The sequence below is a fragment of the Ochlerotatus camptorhynchus genome, unplaced genomic scaffold (genome assembly GCF_037179485.1).
Source record: "Ochlerotatus camptorhynchus isolate MF236.1 unplaced genomic scaffold, CSIRO-AGI_Acam_v1.1 ptg000191l, whole genome shotgun sequence".
NCBI lineage: Eukaryota > Metazoa > Arthropoda > Insecta > Diptera > Culicidae > Ochlerotatus > Ochlerotatus camptorhynchus.
Genome location: NW_027040681.1, coordinates 2,192,714 through 2,211,972, shown reverse-complemented (window position 1 = coordinate 2,211,972; position 19,259 = coordinate 2,192,714). Strand labels below are relative to the sequence as shown.

The following is a 19,259-nucleotide window of genomic DNA, read 5'->3' as shown; positions in this document are numbered from 1 at the left end:
CTGTTATGCCCTGAATGCTTACAGTAGTTTATCTCATACCTATTCTCATACATGTTGCAGATATCTATAAAATCTTGGGACTCCGAATTCCTGTGGAGACGCCGCTTAAAGGCCTAACCTGTTATGTGGAGTAACTCTTTAAGGTCTGAGGTCACGTGTCGGCCAGTTTTGTTGATTCATTAAAAACACCTAAAACGTTGAATTTATTCAATTCTTCATTCATTGAAAAACTAAAACGGTACTATAGTAGTACCACAGACAAACAGACATAACACATTGAATATTTATCACTGTAAAACATCGTCGCTAAAACATAATCGCCATCTGTTGAGTACACTATAGTGGGTAGTACCACAAACGAAGTGACAGACGACTAACTGGCAAAAAACAACTAAACTAATGTGGTTCTCTATAATAGAATTTTCTTAAAAGCTTATGCCATCAGCCAACAGATGGGCTAGTATTTTTGTTTGATTTGAACAAAGGTGATTTTGTGTGCAATCAAACTTTGACAGTGTGCAAAGAGTGTATCATTTTGTCATTTTGATTATGCATTTCAGTTTTGAGTAGAGTGAAAGAGATAGAACCAAAACATTCTAGTACATTTGGTAAAAATGCTAGTACAATCCAGTAGTAGTAGTACCGCTTATATGACCGGATTAAAGCTTAACACTTTTAAGCTTTAGAAATTCCGATAATGGTCTGATTTAAACTCAGATTAAAATTAACTGCATGATTAGATTAGATTAGTTTTATTCAATCAGTCATTTTTGTTTTTTAAACTCAAGCAAATGTTGTGTAGGGCACAGCAAACGTTAACTATTTCCGATGCTTTTTTAGGTTAGTAATGAAGTTGCCTGGCACCAAGAATACAACGGTACCGATTTTTCAGGACACCAATTCTCTCAACTATTCCCCTTGCCAAACTATGTTTACTGTTAAATTCACATTCAGGACTTCCTGGCTCTGGAGCTCGATAAGGCGTAATCAGCCACGGCTCAGAGGGGTAACCGGCGTCACCTGCGAAAAAAATGCGTAGATTAAGTACATCATACAAGGTCATAAACAAAATTTTGGTATTGGTATCACCGTTTCTATGCATGTCTTGCAAACGTGCTCGGGCTATGATATGCCAAATATGAGAATCATGATTAGAGCCCTGATAGCTGGCATCGATGAATCTGATACGCTCTGTATGATCACACATCTTTGTCAAGATTCCCGTTTTTAATAAATTAAACATAAATTTTCCATGTTTTTTACTTACGATCATGGCGTTAAGGCTATAAAATCCTTTTCTGTTGTAGTACAAGTTTCGGTTTAAAGTTGGGGGGATAATTCTGATATGTGTCTATCTACACACCTTATGATTCCTGGTATTTCCGATTTATCGTAAACATTTCGTTTTGCTTTCCTCATTTCTTGATCCGTCATAGCAAATGTTATCCACTTAGGGCAAATCTTTCTTTCCAGGATAACCAGCATTTCACTGAGCACTTTAGAGAATGTTGATTGAGCTATGGCTACATCGTAGTCCTTGCCATCTCCATGTTGGTAGGTCCCTTCTGCAAAAAATCTCAAGCATGCAGCAAGTTTGTCCTCTTTCGATAGTCCGCCATGCCTTTGAGCAGGAAATTCGTCTCGAATCTCCTGAATAACGTACTGAAATGCTGATTTATTTAAACGAAAGTTCTTTGTAAATCTGAAATTGAGCGTTACAAAGCAATCTCAAGCTATTTCTATGAAATAAATGTCAAAATTTACTCTGTTTCTGATAAACTCATGATATCGGTTTTCTTTCTAAGATTACTTCTTTGTATTCTTAGTGATTGACGATTGTCCGTCAATGCAATATAACCCAGCATTACGGTATCCATCTTTCGGTGTTAGAAAGGAAATCACAACCTCACTAGTCATTCTCTGAATATTTTAGAGAATGAATCGACGCTGACGCGTTTTCAAAAATAACCAACAGAAATTAACAAAACAAAACTCTAACAAACAATCTGTACACTGTAACTGGAAAGTACCCAAATCTTGTACGTCAAATCATGGGTATTTTTTACACATTAAAAAATGGGTACAAAGTACTCACTTTTAGAAACCGTCAAGCTAGGATTTTTCTTTAAGAATTTTTTTATGATTTATGGATTATGTAATAAAAGAGACACAATGAAGAATCAAGAAGACAAACTTTATTTAAATATTTTATCGAGTCTAACATGATGAAACATCACGGCTAAAAATTACGATAATAAAGAAAAAAAAAAATAAAAAAAATAACCAGTCCAAAGTACCACTTTCCGTCCTGTGGTCTTTCCATTGAGTTCTCGCAGGTATCACGACTACAAGCATGTCATTTCAGCCGTGTAAAATTGATTTATTTATTATTTTTAACCACAAACCCAGCTGTCAAGGTGTTCGGCCTGACAGTGGTTGTTTATTTTTTTTTATATTCAACCAGTAAAACGCATATACCCTATTAATATAACCGCTCACTAATAATCGAGCTAATAATAACGGTGGAAGAGAAGTCTATTCTCACATAACATTTGAAAACGGCACAACAGATTTGTAAACACAAATTGTAAGGCAGTTAACACGCGAACAGAAGTATGCCTACGCAAACCAACAACATCATTGGTTAGGAGAAATTCTCCTCTTTCCGATAGTGGTATTGGTTTGCGTAGGTATTCTTTGGTTCGCGTGGAGAGGACCTTACAACTTTAGTTTTCAAAAGCTTTTGAGCCGTTTTCAAATGTTACATCTGTATTGTTCGTGAAACAAACGGTGCTCGGCCAGCTCTAACGAACGACGCTGTGCGCAGATTGAACGTGAAAACTCTGTTGAGAAATACAAAACATCATTGTTGACACCAATTTGACAATTAGATTAACCGAGAAATGTCAAATCCGTGCTAGCTCTATGTTTCGAATTGTTCAGAAACATCTAAGTACATCTGGTAGCACCAACACTGTTTACGGTCGAAAAAGATCTCGTTCGAACAGATTCGAACGAAAATAAGAATGTCGTTTTCGAACTCGTTCGAATCGTGTCGTTCGAACGAAAGTCGGATACGGCCGTAAGCAAGAATAAGGGTGAATAAGTCGATGTCCCTTTTATTTCATAGCACTCGCAGCTCAGCCATAGAGGTAACTCTAAGACCAGAAGGTCCCGAAATAACGGGCTCAACTTTTTGGCTCAGCTCTGGTACTCTCTTCGGTCCCAAGCTAATCGATTCACCCCTCGAAACATAGGAAAAACCAATAACCCCTCATTGTATCTGTCAAACTTGCATAGCGAATCAAAACAAACATTGCGTAGTACTAGAATTTCGACTAGAATAGGGTACGTTAATCGTTTGCTTGGGACCAATAGGCTACTAAAGTGGTGAGCCAATTTAAAATCGTTAGTTTCGTATTGATTGTTGGCTCAGCTGCGGTGCTGTTTTGATGGAGGAGTATGGAGCTCCGCTGCTTCTGTATACGCACTTAGATTTTTTTTACAGGAGTCAGTATTTTTACTGGATTTTTGGATTACTGACTCGGTTAAAATTCAAATGACTGTTATTCGTAAAGATGGGCTTAAATCGACAAATTTTAAGAAGTTAGTCTGTTAATTTTCGTAACACATTTTCTCAACTTTGAATTTTTCATAGATTTTTTAAATTTTACCAAAGAGTTCCGCAATTCAAAAACTCGGTAAAAATTACTGACTCGATAAGTGTGTACTGATGTATGGTTGGTGAAGAGGCCAGCATCTGGAGGGTATTCTCGGGCATTTTTGTTTCTTTATTAATTTATTTGATAAGGCTCAATTAAATTAACTTTACAGTGCCGAGGATTTTTGTTCACTATACACAATATCGTAAAACTTTAGTCAAAAGATACAGCACAATAAACACTTTATCTTTCGCTTTAGTCTCCTCCATCCGAACGGGATCCACTCACAAACTTATTTCAAAACGGTTGGTTTGGTGGGGCCTCATAGCCTAGTCAGTAAAGGCACGGTATTACCAAGCCGGAGGCGGCAGGTTCAATTCCCGATTCGGTCGAGGGAATCTTTCGGGCTGGAAATTTTCTCGACTTCCCTGGGCATAGAGTATATCATTGTGCTTGCCACACAATATACAAATTCATGCATTGGTATTGGCATCGAAAGCTCTCATTTAATAACTATGGAAGTGCATTTAGAACACTAAAGTTGAGAGCACGCAATAAGCTAAAATGCGCTAAGCAATAAGCTTGAAATGCGAACAAGAAGAAGTAGAATGGTTTCCAAAGTCGACGATGCAACAACCAAAAGAACTGCTGATGAATACAAATTGGGAGGACCACACTATGGTTACTGCCGAGTAAACAGACGATTGCGTGACACACATCGATAGTGGCCTGCCGAGTGAACACTCCTAAAAAAAACTTACTAGCCCAAATTCAAATTGCCATATCTAAGCGATGTGATGATAGATTTTGTTTTATTATTAATTAATGTTTTGCAAAGTAGACTAAGTGGACTTACAGTTGAAACTATTGAAAAATGGGAGGATGTGTAAAAAATTTCCCAGGAAATGAGATAATTCGATGAAAGAGATTTTTATACCATGAGATCCTGATAAGGGTGCTTCATTTTGAAAAAAAAGGATAAATTTCTTACAGGCCATCAACTAGTTCAATTCAATTACCCAATATATGAGTCTATGCCAAAAACGGTAAAGATTGATGAAGCTTTAGAGGTCGCACCAATGGATTGAAGTTTCTTTGGAGATTTCGGTGAATTACTATGGGAAATTATTAAGTTTCACTTATATTGCTCTACATTTGGTTGTAGTTATCCAAACCATGAACAAATTGGATATGTGGTTGGCTTGATAATGAAATGATTAGCGTGTTATTGCTGTGGTAAAATTGCTAATGATGCCTTTCACATTTCCATCTGTTAATCGTACCCGGTTTAGTATTTATTTTCGCATTTCTATCATTCTTGATATTCTGTAAAACTGATCGCAACAACACGTTTTTTGATCATTGTCATAGCAACAATATATTCAATTTACTTAACAATTAATATTAAAAAAAGTAGGCCAATATAAGTGATTTTTCAAATTCTACCATAATAATTCCCATACAAATTTCAAATCATTGGCGTGACCTCAAAACCTTCATCAATCTTTACCATTTTTTGTACAGGCTCATATTCTGGGGTTTGTAATCGAACTCGAGGATGAGGATAAGATATTTAATACTTTTTTTAGTTGAAGATGCTTATTTCAAATAACAGCCTAAAGTGGTAATTTTTATACGATAGATGAGGAGATGGAAGTATAGAATTGATAGTTCCATTAGAGTACGGCAGTGTGAAAGTTGCATATGGAGAGTAGAAAGTGAGTAAGGAAAACTTTAGGAAAGTGCAAATCGGTTTGATCATCTCTCTTTACCAAACTCCCCCGTTGGAGAGGGACGGTGAGGGGTATTCCCCCCCGCCACCAGTGGCAAAAAGAGACGATCGCCGACTCGCTCATGTACCGACAATGTGTTTGAAACAGTTCTATCGATTTTTACCGCACTCAAGTTGTCCTTACAGTATTAAGATTGACTTATCTAGCGGTGCCGGTAGTGTAGTGGTATGCGTGATTACCTCTCACCTCAGCAGGCATGGGTTTAATCCCAATCGGCGCCGCCGGGATGTTCTGAGGATGTTGCTTTGCTTTTATATTTCTAAATTGAAAGATAGTTACGCGTTTTCCATTGAACGGCAGCTGTAATTTCCATCACATTATAAACAAGCGCAATGAACAACTTCTATCATCTATTGTCCCAGCAATCCTAGAAGCGTCACATAGATGCATCAATTGCGCAAATCCACAGCCCCAATCTCGCTTCTAATTAAAAACCAACACAAATCGCAGTCCTTATCGAATCGCTTGTATCCTATACGTCCAATTTCGGAACTAGCGTGCGAAATCTAATCCCGATACCCAATAGCGAAATCCCAACAACAACAACAACAACAATGCCCCATCACACATTAGTGGAATTGAATGCCTCCGCTCTGCCAAACAGCACAGAAGAGCAGCGCATCAGCATCTAGTCTTATATCCCACGTTGCGTAAATCGGTACAATTTAGGAGTGATTCGTTTCGCTCGTCACAAGATAATATGTAAATATTTTGAAATTCTCATCATTCTCCATCGACCAAACCGACCGTCCGACAGAATCCGACGATACCGGATCGTGGGGGAGAGGGATACCGGAATGATTCCCCAATCACGTACCAAACCGGCCAACATGCTGCAAGAGCCTCGCTCATCCCGGTTCTATACGGTTCCGTGTTTAGTTCTTTTAGACTGCCTACCAGAGCCCAGAACGCTATAACGAAGATTGAGTCTCGGTTACCTACCTACTTGCAGCGGTGCCAGTATTCCAGGTGTTCAGTCGTCTTGCCAGCTATACCGACAGAGCAGATTTTTTGGATTTTGATTTAGTATTTGATTTTGTTTAATATAATTAGTATTGATTTATTCTTAATCTCCTCTTGGAAAAATTACTGCAATGACTCGATTGTGTCAGCCCTTTTTTTTGAAATTATGTTCTAATGTTCTACGTAACGAATGCGCTTTTTCAGTGGTCTCATTACACCAAAGTATACGTTAAACATCCATCTTGAAGCTGAATGAGAATGATTTGGAATTACGTTTATGTGAAATTATTGAAAGATATAGGGTGTCCCAGAAAGTATAAGCACAGTTTATTATTGGAATAAAACAACGTTAATTTAATGAACTCAAATGGTCAATTTGATGAAAATAATCCCCAGTTTCTTTAATCGTATGCCAAGGAGCGAACTTTTGATCCGACGCTATCCATAAGCTTCAGCACAGATGCAGCCGCATCGAGAAGAAGCGACCGAAGGAGGTCTCTATTTATGACCAGGGTTGCTTCCACTCACTTGCTATAAAAAAATGTTTTTCGGAGTTTTGAAATCATTAGATGTTATAATGATACTTGGTACTTGTAAGTTACAGGAATAGGTTGTAAAGTGTGTGTTTGACACATAAGATCTGCCAAAGTTGCTTTCAGAGCGCCACAATTAGCGATTTTACGTTTCGTGAGCGCTCACTCAGAGTGAACGTAGTAAACATTGGGAATGACACTGATATAGACAGCAAATTTATGTCAAAATATGTGTACAAAATTCTACGTTGAATTCATCATGTCCATGCAAATTCATGGATTCTTTTCGCATCATTTACGATTAATTTCGATAAGGAGTACTTCCAGCAAAATGAAATGAATTTCAGACTCGTCCTTCTCCGATATAAATGAATCTTTGCATGATTCTTTGTTTTGTGTGTTATCGATTTTTGTACATCATTTGAAAGAGCTTTATTTTCGTTCCAATTTGATTCTTTAAGGTGGAAGTGACCTAGCGAGTAAATCAAAATTCCAAAAATGATTTTCTCTGAGTGATGACTATCGGATCGGATAGGAAAAAGCTTTTGTCATTTTGTACAAAATTATAAAAAGAAAATGTTTGATAAGGAACGATTTTTAAAGTTCAGAGAACACTGTATGTGTCAAATTTTCAAAAAACAAATTACATTACGTTCTTAAATTTGTCCAAAATCTGTTGTTAATTTTTGTTAATTTTACATGTTCATATTGAAAACTTCACAGAAGGTAGCATTTGTAATAAACTGCTTTATAATAAAAAATATTGCCAAATGGCGAATCTTAAAAAAAAAAATCGAGCTTCTCCGTTTTGCATGATACTTTGCAAAATTGTTTGTTGAGGGCAATTGTTCGTATTTTTGATAAAAACGGCCATTATAGAGCTGAAGAAATGTAGTCTTTAAAAACTTATCAAAATATTTTAGCATGGAAACGGCACTTCTGATCAAAATGGTGTCTGAGGAAAACTTGTAGAGCAAAATAATTGTTTTCTAAGAAAATATAAAACAGACATTTTAAATAATTTCATGAACAAATTCCAAACAAAAAAAAGTTGGGCCGAATACTCGAGGCCAGGGTTATTTCCACTCACTTGCTATAAAAAAATGTTTTTCGGAATTATGAAATCATGAAATAGTATAATGCTAATTAGTACTTGTAAGCTACAAGTAGAGGTCATTGAGTATATGTTTGACACATAAAATCTGTCAATATTGCTTTCAGTGTCAGCGAATTTACGACTCGTGAGCGCTCACTCTGAGTGAACGCTCACGAATCATAAGATCGTTGATTGTGACGCTCTGAAAGCGAAATTGACAGGTTTTATGAGTCAAACACATACTTTACACCCTCTTCTTGCTACTTACTAGTACAACATATTATTTTAACATCTAATGATTGCATAATTCCGAAAAATATTTTTTTATAGCAAGTGAGTGGAAGCAACCCTGCTCGAGGCTTACCCGAGGTTAGAAGGGTACATTGTCGTAGGATAGGATCAGGGGAGGAGCTTGGGGCATGAAGTAGTTCGCCTCCTCGTGGTGTACCCTGGAAACGTTAATTATCGAACCCAAGGGAGAGATATTGCGGCTAAACGAACTACAGCAAAGTAAGGATGCTGGAGCCCCATCCAGCTCGTCCCAGGAGGTCGATAAGCCCTGCACAAACCCTCGTTGTGCAAAGGCAGGAGTGACACCGGGTTCTTAGAGTGTAGACGACTCTGACCAAGTCGCAGCACACGCAGCTGGTAAGCGGTCACATCTGTCCTGTCCTGCCGTGGACAGTTGTCTGGCTATCACGTCTGCTCTAGAACTCAGGCGAACAATTAACAGCGAACGATAAGAGGAAGGCTCTGTACAGAAGTAGCGAGTGTCACGTCTGTGACACACCACTAGTGTGATGCGCCATAGCGCAACCGGCCCCCTCCCATGATGTAATGCTTTCGGGCGGTTCCGGGGAGGGCAAGGGCCAAGAGCACAGGGTAAGGTTTAGTGGGTCGGGAGCGCTACTTCTCCCATCCCCACACCCTGAGTTATCTTCTCAGGTGTCTGGGAGCAGATTCCTCCCTAAAAAAAAAGAAGTAGCTTGGGAGTGGGTTTTTGTTGTCACATCAGAGCATTGTTGCCAGTATGAACGGTAATACAGTTCTAGATTCGTCTGGAGTTCAACCGGCTATTGTGACCAGTGGATGACGATGAGACTCATCGAGACTGGAGGACAAGACAAACAAAAAACTAATAAAGAGAAGATACAATACGTCAATGATAGGAATATAGGGTTGTCTTCCGTGTACCTTGAGGGTATTCAAAAATTGCTATCTGGTGGCGGCATTATCCGTACCTTGCAAACTGGGAGATTGATGTCATCGTAACCGTTTCCACACCGACAGATGTTGCTTCCCACGAGATTTATTCTCGCATCTAGCGAGTAGTGGTTGGATAAAAGTCTACTAATCACGCGAATTAAGTCGCGACTTCAGTCCAAACCTTTGAACAACGCTCTAGAAGAAACATTTTGAATAATTAAATGTAAACAGCGTCCAAGATTTCGAGTGTTCCTATCGGTTTGGTAATCTGACACACTAAATGATAAAATTCGTCGTGTGAACTTTGCCTGTCATAAAATTTGAATTCCTACGCGCCCACCTTAGCGTGAGATTCCACCTTCTCATTGCCTGGGATTGAGCAATGTGAAAGGACCCATACAAAGGTAATCATATATGATCTTTCGATCAACACACCAGCTCCCTTACCTTTGAAAGGAAATAAGATGAGTGCTTACCTGGTTTCATCGACCGAATAGCCTTAATCGAACTGAGACTATCCGAAGATGAAGGAATGGGACAAACAAATGTTAAAAACCTAAATATCTCAAAATGTCTTCGCCTTAGGTTTTAATGCTTTTTTTTAAAGGCTGATGAAAACAAAAATGAAACACGAAATGGCTTTAAATAAATACAATTCAGTCAGCAAGTTCTTCATAAAAGCCATTTTAAAACCTGATGAATTTGTTAGTGATTTAATTCAAACAAATCAAATTTTTCACAAGTGGCCCATGAAAACCAACTTTTAAGCCACCGCCACATTAGAATTATTTTGTTTGATATTTAAGGCCTGTACTCGAAAAAAATGCACCAGACAAAAGTATTCGCCAAAAACTTATTTTAAGTCGGATTTTCTTGAAACTTTCAGGGAATGAACTAATACATATAGATTATGTTTCGGCATAATTACTTTATTCAATTTCCTTTCCATCGCACCTTTCCCTTAAGACCCCTTATTACATTTTGTGCAATCGTGGAGCCGACCTTTTGGTCACTTTCATCCATTCTTTCTTCAACTCCAGCTCGTTCTTAAACACCTTGGACGATTTTCGAACTTTGGCCTTCATTATGGCCCAAAATCTTTCCACCGGACGAAACTCTGGTGAGTTTGGAGGGTTGGCGATTTTTGGTACAAAAACAACGCTATTGTCTCTGTACCAATCCAACGTCGATCGCGCGTAATTGCATGATGCCAGGCCAAAATAATGTCTCGCCTCCGTGCGACCACAGGAAGGGCAACAGACGCTTCTGAAGGCACTCGGTGCGGTAAATTTCGCTGTTGATGGTACCCATTGTGATGTATGGTTTACTCAGTTTACCGCATTGGCATATGGCCTGCCAGAGCAAGTATTTTTTGGCGAATTTGTCCACTTTCTTCTTCCTAATGTCTTCCGGAACATCAAACCGTGATTTGGCAACGTAGAACTTCAGCCCCGGTATCTGCTTTGCGTCTGCCTTGATGTAGGTTTCGTCATCCATAACCACACACATCGGTTTCGTTAACCACTCTCGATACAGCTTCCTTGCGCGGGATTTGGCCGCCGTGTTTTGTTGATCACGCCGGTTCGGTGCCTTCCGGATCTTGAATACACGAAGCCCAGCTCGTTTCATGGTTTGCTGAACGAACCAGGCGGAACACTTTGCCTTCAGAGCCGCGTCGCGAATCGAAAGGTTCGGATTACGCTTTAAATAATCCAACACCTTCCGGGCCTTCACAGGGTCAGCTGTCTTCGATTTTCTTCCACTTCCAGCCCGCCACTCGGTCGTCTGGGGCTCCTTAAACGATTTTACCACCCGAGACACAGTTGTATGGGTGATTCCCAGTTGTCTTCCGATCCATCCCATGGTCGCAGTCGGATTTTCCATGACGGCACGCAAAATTCTCCGGCGATTCTCTTTTTGTTTCGATGACATCTCAATAACCACTGAACCGATTGTTATGAAATGTTGCACATGTAAACAATTCACTCCAAACTAATTATACCCAGATTTTCATCAATTTTTACCCACGGATGAAAATGTTACACGCGGATAAAAATGGTGCATTCTTTTCGAGTACAAGCCTTATTATCTTCGTTTTCTTTCCTTTATTTTGGTCAATTTAGCGATGAGTAGATACTTGTAAAACGATTATTATAAAAAATATCTTGGATAAGCTTAATGATCAAACTGAAGAATTTTTTTTTTCTCAATTAAAAATAATAAGTTAAATCGACGTTTTCAGAGGGCAGACTTATTTTTATTTATTTTAACTTAGTACATTTCACATAATATTTGATATGGCACCTACGACTTGGTCACTTTATAAGAACAATTTGAATAATTTTGGAAATTGAATAGGATTTTCGTATGAGCTGTAACGATGAGCAACGCGATGAGCGAGCAATCAGCGATCATAAAATTGCTAGTTGTGACCTTCTGAAAGCAAAATTGATAAATTTTATATGTCATATACAAACTTTGCCACTTCTTCTTGCATCTTACAAATAAAAATTATCATTGTAGTATCCCATAGCTGTAATGAGCAATTGCAAGCCTGATTCCTAGTCCTGACTAATTCAAACTAGAGGAACAGGATTTTCCTTGTTACTTTGTATGCCTTGTCGTTAGTGACAAGACTCAGCTTTGTTCACCGAGGATGATCTTGGAACAAGGAAAAAAGGAGTTAGTTAGTCTTCATCTATGTGATTTCTAATCTTCTATTCGTTGTTCTCCAGTTTAAAGTGGTTAAGACTAGGGTTCTGATGCATGGTCATTATCGGTGTCATTCCTTTTTTTTTGCACGTATCGGCCGCTTAAAAAACAACTCCAGTGAATGTTAAATTGATTTTGAGAATATACAGCACTGCAGTGCACTGCTCCGGATTCCAGATTTTTCCAAATTTTATATTTTAACCGATCTAGATTTTCTCAAAACTGAGCTGGCAACGCTGCGCTACGTACATCTCTATTGAATATTTATCGGAATTTCATGCATACATTTTCTCCTTTTATGCGTTTTCACCCTTTCCCAAGCGAAGCGAAACGAGAGGCTCTGCTGATGATACTGCAGAAGCCGAACGGCATCGGCATTTGGCCAGCCAGAACCAGAAGTTCATTAACATGAGCCCCGGAATGATGTGTGCTTGGCCCTCCGATGATGATGGTGATTGGTATGGTCGCTCGCTGGTTCGTTGGTGCGGGGGGCTGGTGCGAGGTTATTTTTCATTCGCTCGGGAAGCATGTACCTACCTATTGTACGGGGGTGACTGAAATCCCCAAAGCCCGAGCCGCAACAAAGAGCGTGTTAGAGCATCATTACCGAGATTGACACATTTAAAAAGAGCCAACAGCATCAGCAGAGTGTGGGGGCTGACCACGGGGATTTGTACTTGGATGGTATAGTGAAGGCGGCAGCTTCGTCCCTCGGGAGAGAAAGATGAGCGATGTGTTTGGACTAGACACGTCTATTGAAGGCAAATCAAACATCCATTCAGCGTGCGGACACCTCCCGATGACGACGACGACGACGGCGGAGAGTGAGGATAATTTATCTTGCAGCTTAAATTGAACGAAAATATTTTGTATGAAGGTTAGCTAATCTGAACTGATTGGAATTGCGGTTTAGATTGTCGAAATCGAATCGTTCAAAATAACAAACAGTATTGTTCATCATTCCGCGAGATGTCAGTGTTGGGACGATTTCGGAGTTCGTTGCATCGCTCGGAATTTTGATTGTGTGGCGAGCTGAAAGCTGTAAGTTGCTTAATAAGCGATAACTAATCCAGTAGTCTTAATCATTTTCAAGTGCTAACAGTTGATCTCTGTAATCACTGCTGTATACCAATGGTTGAAAACGGTAATGACAGCCCGACCAGCAGGAAATAATAAAATTATTGTGCCTTGTGGTTTCTTCTTCCACATATTTTTGTAACAACGGTTGATACAATTTTAATCATGGATGTAGGTAAAATAACATTTTTTTTTAAATTTACTTGTAGAGATTTTTAGCCGAAAGCTAGTTCATCTCTTGGTAAAATTAGCTCAAACAAAAAGTTTGAAAAAATTATTAAAAAATATTATAGCAGTAAAACGCATATGCTAACATAATAGAGTTTTAACCCTCCGTTACTCGCGCTGTTGTACTTTGTACAACACACATGAGTTTTCCATTGCCATTTTGTTGCTGAGTTACCAATCGATCTGAAACCAACGAGTATTCATCAAAAAACTTGTTTTGGTCTAAACAAGCTAAACTTTGATTACAGTAAACACCTAAAAAATGCGGATTATAGGGAAAATGTAAATGGAAACCGCGTAAACTGTGACAATACTACGTGGGATTTTACTTCATTGATTACAACATGGAATATATCGAGATCCTGACCAGATAAAAAGTTACTGTATCCGACAAAGTTGTTCAGGAGCTCGAAGCCTTGTCGCTGGCGGACAGTACTTCAGAATTTTCTCACTACGTAGCGCTAGTATACATGTGAAATTCTTGTATGTGATATATCTCGAGATCCTGACCAGATAGAAAGTTACTGTCTTTTACAAAGTTTTTCAGGAGGTCAAAGCCTATTGTTTGGTGCTCAATAGTTCAGAATTTGCTCACTACGCGACGATACTATACACGTGAAATTCTCATATAAAATATCTCGAGTTCCCAACCAGATAGAAAGGTACTGTCTTGAGCATAGTTGTTCAGAAGGTCAAGGTTTTTTCGCAGATGGACAGTAGTTCAGAGTTTTCTCACTTTGCGGCGCTACTATACAGGTGAAACTCTTGCATATAAAATATCTCTAGATCCTTACCAGATAGAAAGTAAATGCATTTGGCAAAGTTTTTCAGGAAGTCAAGATCTTTTTATCGAGTAACAATAGTTCAGAATTTTCTCACTATGCGGCGCTAGTATATATGTTCCTTTCTAGTTTATTCAATAGCTCAAGATCTTGATCAGCTAGAAAGTTGTGTCTTCGGCAAATTTGTTTAGGGGGTCAAGAATTTTTGGCTGGTAAACAGTAGTTCAGAATTTTCTCACCACGTGGCGTTAGTATACATGTACACTTCTCGCATATGCTATATCTCGAGATGCTGATCAGATAAAAAGTTAATGTCTACGACAAAGTTGTTCAGGAGGTCAAAGTCTTTTGGCTGGTGGACAGTAGTTCAGAATTTTCTCACTTCATGGTGCTAGTATACATGTGAAATTCTCGCATACAAAATATCTCAAGTTCTTAACCAGATAGAAAATAACTGTCGTCGGCAAAGTTGTTCAGGAGATCACAAAATTTTTGCACGTGGACAGTTGTTCAAAATTTTCTCACTACGTAGCGCTAGTGAAATGTGAAATTCTCGCCTGTGATATATCTCGAGATCCTGACCAGGTAGAAATATATTGTCTTGAACAAAGTTGTTCAGGAGGTTAAAGCCTATTTTTTGGTGCACAATGTTTCAGAATTTTCTCATTACGCGGCGCTAGTGTACACGTAAAATTTCCACGTATAAAATATCTCGAGATCCTGACCAAATAGAAAGTTACTGTCTTCGGCAAAGTTGTTCAGGAGGTCAAGGTCTTTTGGCCGGTGAACAGTAGTTCAGAATTTTCACACTGCGCTGCGCTAGTATACACGTTCAATCCTCATATAAGCTACAGCTCGAGATCCCGAACAAATTCTGAAAAAATCAATCATGATTCTTCAGAGTAACTTTTGAAAAATATTTTAACTTTGGGTGAACTTTTGGTATACAAAATTTGAAAATGATATTGAGAAATTTGCCTCTTCGTATTTCCATTCAAAATCTTTCAAATTTCTAAAAAGAACGAAAATTTGACGTTTTTAGGGGGTGTCCTTAAACTTATGATCGGGAGTGTACGGTTTTATAAATTTCTCTATTCAACTGAGCAAAAGTGCCTCACTCTCTGAGCTAGTCTCGTTGTCCGTGCACACTAGAGTGATGCGAAATTTGAAATTTTCGCTCCACAATACTTAAACGATTTCAAATCGGATCCTGAATAGCCTGTCAAAATTTGAACCCATTTGGTGAGAAACTGAGATGGCACAAGCCATTTGAAGTTTGTATGGTAAAACCAAGATTTTTGTTCATGTCTATCTTATAATGCACCATATCGGTCTGCTTCAAAAACTTTCAATTCTACTTGTAGGAAATTTTCCCAGCTACAACTTTGCTGAAAATCACTTTTTGATTAAATGCAAGGATCGAAAGTTATCAATGGTTCAATGCGCTGATGTCTTATGATCATGCTCAATCAACTGCTCAGCAGGCAACATTGGTGTTTCTGGGGCGTTGAATAGGACACACAAATCATGGCTACTATGTCACACTGCAAAATACAGTGTTGCCTACAGAGCAGCTGCTTGATCATGTCATAAGTTAACCAATCTATTAAATAATTAATAACTTTTTCCTGTCTCGTTTTATATAGAAACGATCTTGAGCAAAGTTGTAGCTGAGAAAATTTTCTGTAAGAATGGTTATTGAACTGTTTCGCAGCTCAATATGGAAAAAGAATAGAAGGCAATGAACAAAAAGTTGAGATTTCCCATAGTAATTTACGTGTAAACTTCAAATGGCTTGTGCGAAATCTGCTTCTACCCAAATGAGTTGTAACTTTGGGAGGCTAATCAGGACTCGATTTGAAACCATTTCAGCACTGTGGAGCGAAGAAGTCAAATTGTGCATCAGTCTAGTTCACACGTAAATACAGGCCTTTTTTTTTATTCTAGACCCCTTGATAAATCATTTTGAAATTAGTCTAAAACGAAAGGGAGACTCTAAACATTAATTTGGTGGAAGTTTCAGCTATATTGATCTTTTAAGATAATGTTTTCCATCTGAGATACGTGTTACCACTAATTTATCATAGGTATACAAGTGAAACGACTCACCCCAATTTATGTATCTACAAATCTGCATGAAAATCTTCACCAGAAAAAGAAATCCAGAATATTTGTCTTATCCGGATCTTAAGGCGGATGTAAATTGTGATTTTTATTTTATGATATTAGATTTGCGAGAATTGCCCACCAAATTTTGAGAAATTTATGAACTACTGTTCATCAGCCAAAATATCTTTATCTCTGTTTAGGATCTCGAGATATTATGTATGCGAAGATTTCACGTATATTTTAGCGCCGCGTAGTGAGAAAATCATGTACTGTCGACCAACGAAAAAGTTTTGATCTCTTGGACAACTTTGCCGATGACTGTTTAGCAGGTCTCGAAATTTATCTAATGTGAGAATTGCACGTGTATGCAAGCGCAATCATGTGAAAAAAAATTAATTTCTGTCCACCAGCCAAAAGGCCTTGGCCTCCTGAACAACTGTGCTGAAAATAGTAACTTTCAATCTGTTTAGGATCTCGAGCGGTTGTATATGCGAGAATTGCATGTGTATACTAGCACCGAGTAGTGAGAAAATTCTGATCAACTGATCCAACTGTCCACAGTGGAAATTGCACGCATAAACTAGCGCCACGTTGTGAGAATTTTTTAAACTACTCCATCAACAAAAAGTTCTTGACTTCCTTAAAAACTTTGCCGAAGACAGTAACTTTTTATCTGGTAAGGATCTAGAGATATTTCATATATACTAGCGCCGCGAAGTGAGAAAGCTCTAAACTACTGTCCATCAACGAAAAGGTCTTGACCTTCTGAACAACTTTGCCCAATACAGTAACTTTCTATCTGGTCAGATTCTCGAGATATTTTATATGAGAATTTCACGTGTATACTAGCGCCGCGTATTGAGACAATTTTGAACTATTGTGCACCAAGAAATAGGCTTTGATCTCATCAACAACTTTTTCGACGACAGTAACTTTCTATCTAGTCATGATCTCGAGATATATCACATGCGATAATTTCACATATATTCTAGAGCTATGTAGTGAGAAAATTCCGAACTACTCTCCACCAGCGAAAAGGTTATGATCTCTAAAACAACTTTGCCGAAAACAGCAACAGCAACAACAACAGCAATACACCAAGACGATTAGATGAAAACTCGCATTTTTATTACACTTTTTAGTAAGTGAATACTGTGTAAAGGGAGAGAAGGATTAGTCATTTCTATTTAAATCCACTACCTTATTTGCTTATCCTTGACAGATAGGCGTATTTAGTCTACAATGTACAGACTTCTTCAGTGTCGTGAACTAATAGTCGAGTTTTAGTACAAGACACTGAAGAAGTCTGAACATTGTAGACAAAATACGCATATCGGTCAAGGATAAGGAAATAAGGCAGTGGAATTAAACGGAAATTACTAATCCTTCTCTCTCTCTCGTTATACAGGTATTCCACTAATAGTACGTTCAGACTATAGTTGATATCATGTTATATAGGCTATCTTGCAATCAGCGCTGAAAACTAGATGTATGATACATGATATAAGCCATAGTCTGTACGGGGTACAGACGCGCACATTATCCGGATAATGAAATCTGACTCTTTTGTCCAGTTTCGTGTGAAATGCGTGATATTTCTGCTTTATCCGTGCAATATTTCTGGATTGTTCAGCAAAATTCGATTGCATGTGCTTGAAGTGGTACTGGAAGTAGTATTCAATTTTAACTGGAACCATGGTTATCATTGGAACATATATGACGATGATGATAGTGGTTTACCACCCATTGTAGCACGGAAACTAAGTCCGACAGCAGTGAGCTCTCTTCTCTGTTTGTCTTGATCAAGCTTAATAACCGCTGATTGTCGTCAACATGTCACTGTATGAAGGGCCAAAAACGGATTGGGTAGATCGATAGGCAAAGTCGCCTATACGCTTCTACGGAACAATAAAGAATCTCCTTCCAGCAAACAGGAAGATGCCCCAATGAGTGGGGAGAAGAGCCCGCCTTTTATCCACGAAATGTTATCAACAGGGAGTTGGCATTTCCACTCTCCCCGTCCAAATCACTTCAATTGGGGGACCGTCCCTTACCTTTTTTATATGTATTTCAATATATATACGAGTTGATTGTTATGATTATTGTCAATAATCATATTTTTTTTGTGATACTAATCATCACAGAATCCAACCTTGAATCGTAAACCAGGCGAGGCATTCCACGAAGGTTCGCAAATCGATCCTGACCGATCATTTCCAATTACGCTGAAACTTTGCAGAGTTGTTCCTTTTTAGTAAAGGCGCCATTTTGTGCTCTCAGTTTTTCATATTGAATCACGACTACTTTTGGAAAAGGGCTTGTGTAAAAATAGTACTAATGAGTTTAAAAATATATAGTGCCGAAACGCTTTGATCGATTGATTTGGTGTCTTGAGCAAAGTAGTAGATATTATTTTGGCAATTGTGTTAAAAATATACACTGTAAAAAAATTCGTTTGTATCAATGAAAAAAATTATATTTATTATTAAAAAAGTTAATTTCTCAAAAAGTGCATTTTTGAAAATTTTCGTTTTAAGCCTCATTGAAGCTCATAATGTTTGCTACTGGCAAAGTTTGGTAATGGTTAACTCAAAAACAAAAAAGTTATGGTTTTTTGAAAATTTCACGATTTTTACATTTTTATTAAAAACACATGTTTTTTAACCGTGTTTATTTTTTCAAGAATCGCATTTTAATATTGCACAACTTTCCCGAAGACACCATAGCAATCAAGCAAGCCGTTTTTGCAATGTATTAAAATGTTTATTTTATAAGCGCTTTTCTACACAGGCCCTATTGGAAAAGTAGTCGTTATTACAATTTGTAATAGCGAATCCCTATCCGTGGTAACCCACTGTTCAAATGAAAGCTGATCAATGCATTTTTCCTCTAATTGTTTTAATAAAATGTTTTCTAATGCGGAAGAGTCTGGACAATCTTCACAACACCGTAGATAGCAATATGTTGTCTTGTTTTCACAAAGTAGGCTGTCAGTGAACGTTTTTACATCATTTAATTGGTTATGTTTTTTCAAACTGTGTAAAATTAGATTGATGTTTTCATGCGTTGTACACACGCAAACATTGTGGGTTCCAGAG

At 38.2% G+C, this 19,259-nt stretch overlaps 1 pseudogene; it reads right to left on the bottom strand.

Moving 5' to 3' along the window:
• Positions 1-987: 987 nt before the first annotated feature.
• The window catches only part of LOC135702315 (uncharacterized), a 37,239-nt pseudogene continuing 18,967 nt past the window's right edge, over positions 988-19,259 (bottom strand).